Below are 6,587 nucleotides of genomic sequence, written 5' to 3' on the forward strand. Positions count from 1 at the left end.
CATCCTTCACCACCCCCCTCAGGTTCACCCATGGCCGTGCCTGCTCGGCAAAGGAGGGAACCTAGGGTTTCCTGCAACCTGGCCATTCCGCCCCGTCATCGGGTGAGAGAGCGTGAGGACAGAAGGTACAGATTCTGGCAGCTTGTCTCCTGGATTTCTGAGGACCTGGGAAAGGGCTCAGGTGCGGGGCAGAAAGCTGCTGGGGGCTGGGAGGGAAGGTGGGGAAATATGCCCCAGCCAAGGTCCTCCAGACCACAGCCTTCCGTTGAATGCCCCCCTCCCCCACCGAAGGAGAGGCTGTGGGGTTGGGGGGCTGGAAGAGGGGCTGAGGGGTCCTGCCTACACACCCCTCCCTTCCCAAGCAGGATGTCCTCAGATATAAGGACGCTGGCTCCTCGTTTTTCTAGGAGTGATGTGGGGGGCACTAAGGCCTGAGTGTGGGGGTGAAAGGGTCTAGATCTCTAGGCTCCTGGAAAGGTAAGAGGATGGGACAACCTTCACAGGAGCAGAGCAAAGTGGCTGGAAGAACCCTGCTGAGGCAGATACACCTGGGGCGGGGTGGGGGGGACACCCGCTTACTCCACCAGCACAGACCCACCGTGGGGGTGGGTTGGAGGGTGGGGGGAATTCACAGAGACCAGGTCACCCATGGTTTGTCTCCAAGCACCCAAAGAAAGGCCAGCACCCAACATATTTGCTCCAGCTCCAGCCCCTCTGCCCTTAGCCTCACCTTCAAACACTTTGCCTCATCTTTGGGGACCCTACAGCCCTGCCCCTATCCCCCCAGGATTTCCTCAGCCAGGGCTACCATGGAGACCCCTGCCCCACTCCTGGTCCCTGTGTCAGGGAATCAGCTGAGAGGAGCAACACTCCTTTCAGAAGCAGCGGTGGTGGTGGTGGTGCTGGTGGTGGTGTGTGTGTCTGTCGGGAGAGAAGCTGATAGCTAACAAAAGGGAGAGGCGTGTGGGTGAGTCAGCGTGTTAATGAGAAACGCCTCACCCCGCTGATTAGGACTAATGAAGAAGAACAGAGGGGGTGAGGGGTTCACGCAGCGGCATCTCTAAAGGGTGGGGGGAACGGAACAGCTTCCCTGGTCCCATCTCTCCCTCAGCAAGGACAAGAACAGAGCAACTCTGGCTAGCGCAGGAAGAACTGAGGTCTCACAGAGGAGTGACCCCGAGGGCAAGGGGTCCCACCTGGGAAGCGGTGGCTGAGGTGTCTGGGGCAGAGGCCAGATAATGGGAGGAGAGCATGTGGTGTGAGATCCTCTAGCACCTGCCCCTCTCCCTGCCCTTCCCTGACTTCTCCGTGTTAACGCCAGGGAAACGCTTGGCGCTCAGAGTGGTGCCCCCTGGCTGCCCAGGTGCCTCTAGAGATCTCACAGGTACTGCAGGGGCCGGGCAGGTACTGCGAGAAAGCTCCAGTGTGTGTCCTTCAATGGGCAGCCTGGGCGAGAAGGCCCCGCGTGGGGGCATTGACTGTCTAGATATCAGTACCCCGGGGGGCCCTGGCAGGGCGGAGAGCAGGAGGGGCAGGGGAGAGGAGGACCTGGGCATCAGCTGGAGGCCCTCTTGGTCCTTGTGGTGTCAGCCCCTGTTCCTGTGGCAGAAGCAGAAACCCTGAGAACCGGCAGCTACACCCACCCTCCATGCCAGTTCAGCCACGGGCAAGGGCACCAGGCGTGCCCGCAGATGTTCCAGCCGACTGTGTGGTGCGGGCACCGGGGGAGGGCCCGGGAGGGGGACAGGATGGGTGTCGGCCAGCACCCCTGACACCTCCTCATTTGCATTACCACTGACACCCTTCTTGACCAAGTAAATGGAGCCAGAAATAACAAAGGGGGAGGTGGTTCCCTGGGGTGGGGGGGTCGGGGAGGGGGCTGGCGGGGGGCTTTGAGACTGTCTTTCCTTGCCTCCAACACTCACACGGTGCTGGGGTCAGGAGGTCAGGCCTTTTGCAGCCCCACAGCTGCCTCCTGGCAGGGGAAATGCACCCGCTGTGGCTCCTCCCTCCTCAGATTGGGCAGACGCCCCATCTCGGCCTCCCACATCCCTATGCCCCAGACACCCCAGTGCTGCCCCTTCTTCAGAGCTGGCTCCACACACCCGTTCCTGGGGCCCCTCTCCTAGGCAGGATGTGGCACCCCAGCACTATGTCCTGCTCCACTGTCCAATTGGGCATTTCCCAGGCGGGGCCCTAACTGCCCCTACCAACCTGGGTCCAGTTTGGGGCCTCGGCCCTCGGATGGGGTGGGAGGGAGAGGGGACTCCCAGATCCGTTAGAGGCTCTGGGGCAGCTTCCCTCCGAGGTAGGGCCCAGGTGTCCCCCGCCCCAGGGACCACAACATAGACACCCAAACACATTTGGTGTTCATTTATGTGCGATGGGTTTACTTCTGTACCAAAGAGAGTAGGGAATGACGACGGCTCAGCCACGGCTTGGAGGTCGGAGACGGCAGGCATGGAGGGTCGAGAGAGGGAGGCTCGCTCTCTGCCAGAGGGTCTTGGGACCTGGCGGATCACGGTGGTGAGGGTGGAGGCAGAGCACAAGGGCCTGGCAGGGAAACCAGGTCGAGAGAGACAGCCAGAGGGCTGTGAACACACCGTGGGAAGGAGCGAATGATGAGCTGAGAACTTACTCCACTTCCCCCTCCAGAGATGCTATTTTGGAGAGAGAGAATATATGCAGTGCAGGGTGCAGGGTGCAGGGTGAGGGGAGCCTGCCGCTTCCACGGGGTCAGCCGGACCACCTGCTGCCTCCGCTCTGCCTGGCAGCATCTTCACGGGCCCTGGCACCTCCCACCACGGCACTCCCTCCCGTTGGGAAGTCTCGCTCTCCTGAGCACAAGAGGAGAAAGAAGGAAACTTGCAGCTGGCCTCTTGGCACCCCCTTGAGGGCCCTCTGGGGCCTCAGACCTGGGGAGAAGCTTCTGTTTCCATTACTTCTGTGGAATAAAAGTGTGGAGTGTCTTAGGGGCACGGGGTGAGGCAGGCACCAGGCACACCTCAGCGGGCAGGAGCACTCCTTGCCCCCAACTCCATACCCAGGCACTCTGCATGGATTCCCCTTTAGCATCAACCTTCGCCCGGGGCGGGGGGTGGTGGAGGGGGGGGAATTTGGTGTTAAAAGAGGCCAGGGCAGAAGGTGCGTCCAGGGCGAGGTGGTTGGCTCACAGGAGGTTCCACCCCTTCCCTTGGGGAAGCCGATCTTGATCTTACCCCTTTGGGCCACGGGGGTTGGACAGAGGTCAGTAAGAAGTCAAGCCCTTGCTTGGCATGAAGGGAAATTCCTGTGCCCCCGCTGAACCCCTCGGAGGGGCCCTGACTCATTTGGGGACGAAGGCTCCAGTGCCCTGAGGGTTTCTGTGGTGGCTGGGGGCAGGGAGGACAGGGCGGGTAGAAGAGCTCTGGGGGTGAGTGCAGGCTTTTGTTTTCGTTTTTGGAACTTGCCTCTCTTTCTGCTGGAGTCCAGCTCCACCTGAAGGAGCAGGGCTGGCTGAGATGTGCAGAGGCCCAGCTTCTGGCCGGGGAGGGGCTGGGACGGCCACAGTCAAAGGAACGCGGGGTTCGACTTCAGGTGAAGACGCAGGGGCACGTCTGAGCTGGACTCAGGCCGTGGCTTCCCTGGATGTTTCCGGCCGTAGACCCTCCCTCCCAGGCTGGGGAGCTCAGGCTGGCATTGGGGCAGTGCAGGCCCGACGCAGAGAGCTGAGCAGAGTGCCTGCTGCAGGTGGTGGGCACCTGAAAGCTCACGAGGGAGGGGGAGGGTTCAGGCCCCAGAAGACATGTCCCCAAGCCAGACCCTGGGAGAGGGATTTGAGTCGATGACCACAGGTGAGAAAGCCAGTCTCGTCTCAGCCCTCTCCCAAGTCCTGCCTTCATGCTTTTCCTCTTCTGGCCTATAGACCACAGCAGGGCCAGGGAAGCCACAGCTGCTGCCCCATGTGCCTGGAGCAAGAGGCCTGCAGGACTTCTTGGCAGGAAGCGGGGCGGGGGGGGGGGGGGGGGGTGTTGTGGAGCCAAGTTTCCTGAGCCAAAGAGCAAGGGGGTGGCCAGAAGGGGGAGGGGGGATTCAGTGAGCCCGTGTTCTTTGGCCAGAGCCCTCTGCTCCAGAGGAAAGCCCAGCAGGCTTTCAGCCCACAGGTGAGTAGGTGGATGGGGCTGATTGAATGACGATCATGTCCCTCCCCCATCCTGGGGCCCTTGGCCTTGAGGGTGAACTCTCCTGCACCCCACCCTCTCTGCTAGACAGCAAAAGCAAACTGGATAGGAGGTGAGGGGGAGGATCAGGAGATGGTGTGAGGGAGATAGCTCACCCAGCAGCATGGGTGAGGGGCAGGGAAGAGCACAGTGCCCCCTGGTGCTGGCCTTTCTGGTGTGCCCAGCACACCGAGAACTTACCTGGGAGATAGAGAGCCCCTTGCCTGCCTTAGTATCCCATCCCCTCCTGGACTGGCAGGTGGTTAAGCCTGAGGACAGAAGAGGGACTGAGTGGGACTTGGTGCAGGGGGTCTCAGCGACCCCCGCTCTGAGTCTCAGAGCTTAGGGATTTGGGTGTCTCTGGTCTCAGGCACAGCTCTAGTCCCCCATCTGGGCACATGTGGGTCTCTTCCCACTGCCTTCCTCTTTATGCTCTCTTAGCTCCTGGCACATAAAGCATATGGACAGTCCCAGTTACACACTCACACACCCTTCCTCACCAAGCTCCCCGTGACATCCACCTGCAGCAACACACTCTTCCCGACACACGTGGTGTATACACACACACAGTCTCACACGGCCAGGAGCACAGTGCCACAGGGGTATGTCCCAGGTGCCACAGGAACACAGGCACACACTGCTGTGCATTCACATGACTCCACGCAGACCCCAGGAGCAGTGCACATCAACACATGCGTGCAGTCCCACATGCACATGCAGGCGTCCGCTCCTGGCTTTGAAGCTGGCCCCTTACCCAGCAGTGCGCCCGCAAATGCTGAACAGCGGGCTCTCGCAGTCAGGTTGCTGCTGTGACGGCGCTGACCATTGGGAGAAGACGCACGTGGTGTGGTCGGCTCCAGCCCACGGCTCCATTATCTTCTGTAAAAATCACATGATAAACCTTAAACACAGATGGGCAGCCCCCAAGAGGGCTGCACCTGGGCAGCGGTGACTCATTTGGGCAGCTTTTTTCCCCATGGGGTGCCCCTTTTTCCCTAGCTTCTCGTACTCCCCAATCCTGTCTAAACCCCATTTCCTGCCCCGCTCACTTCTCCTCCTTCCCTGTCCCTCAGGGCTGTGCGCTGTGGCTGGTGCTCTGGCATGTCTCTACCCTGGCTCCTCCCTTTCTCTCCTTGCCATGGCTATGGCCACCAGGTATGGAGGGTGAGGCCCGTCGCTAATTCAGGCAGGCTTCCCGGTGTAAGAGGTCAAGGAATGCCACTTGTTTCTGGAAAAATGCTAAACCTCTCTGTGTCCAGCCATTAATGGATCTGCCTCCTTGCGCCTGGCCTGGCTCTGGTGACTTCCTCCTTCTCCCTGGTCATCGGGACAAGGAGTCTGGTCAACACTGAAAATCACAAAAGGGGCCCTAGCTGGTTTGGCTCAGTGGATAGAGCGTCAGCCTGCAGACTGAAGGGTCCCGGGTTCGATCCAAGTCAAGGGCACATGCCCAGGTTGCTGGTCAGTTCCCAGTGTGGGGGGTGCAGGAGGCAGCTGATCAATAATTCTCATCATTGATGTTCCTATCTCTGTCTCTCTTCCTCTCCCTTCCTCTCTGAAATCAATAAAAAAAAACCACTTAAAATCACAAAGGGGAGAGAATTCGCTCCTCGTGTGGTGTGGAGACAGTGAGGGGAGATGGTTAGGGCCTGCTGAGTGTGAGGATCTCGTCTAACCATACTCTAAGGGCATTGCATCACTTCTCAGAGCTCCCGTTCCTCGGTTTGAAAAAAATTAAGGGATGGGACCAGGCAGTTTTAAGTTCCTCCCCGGCTCTGACATGTCGGCTTTCTGTATTTCTGAGATTCCTCTAAAATCTGCCCTGTGAGAAGTGGCCCTTATTGCTAATCCTGGTCTCCCCCTGCTCTGCCCCCCAGATCATGAGGGGGGTGAACAGATGTGGTCTGGGGATTGGCGGGCAGTGGGTGCCACAGCCGGAGGAGCACCTGTAGGTTTGAGTTTGGGGCCTGGCGGGCCGTGTACATTTGGGGACCTTTCCAGCAGCCTCTGTTCTCTTTGTTGTGGTTCCTGAATTATTCCTATCACATAAGAAGTAAAGGGTGGGGAGGGAGGGAAGGAGGAAAGAAGGAATGGAAGGAAGAAGGGAAGGAAGGAGGGAAGGAAGGAAGGAAGATAAGGGATGGGAGGAGGAAGAGAAAGGAGAGGAGAGGAAAAGGAAATGAAACAAAAATGTTCACCTGGATCCAGGAAGCAGCCAGCCTAACCAGGAACATCGCCATGGGGACATGGAGGGGATGGGGAGAGGTGTTCCTGGTTGTCACAGATCTTTCCAGTGCGAGTCTGTGAGGGGGGCAGTCCGGGGCACTCCTGAGCCCCAGCAGAGTCCTTCCAGAGCCCAGCTGAGTGGCCCGGGCAGGGGCTGGGGTC

This window comes from Myotis myotis, unplaced genomic scaffold, assembly GCF_014108235.1.
Source record: "Myotis myotis isolate mMyoMyo1 unplaced genomic scaffold, mMyoMyo1.p scaffold_m19_p_17, whole genome shotgun sequence".
Lineage (NCBI taxonomy): Eukaryota > Metazoa > Chordata > Mammalia > Chiroptera > Vespertilionidae > Myotis > Myotis myotis.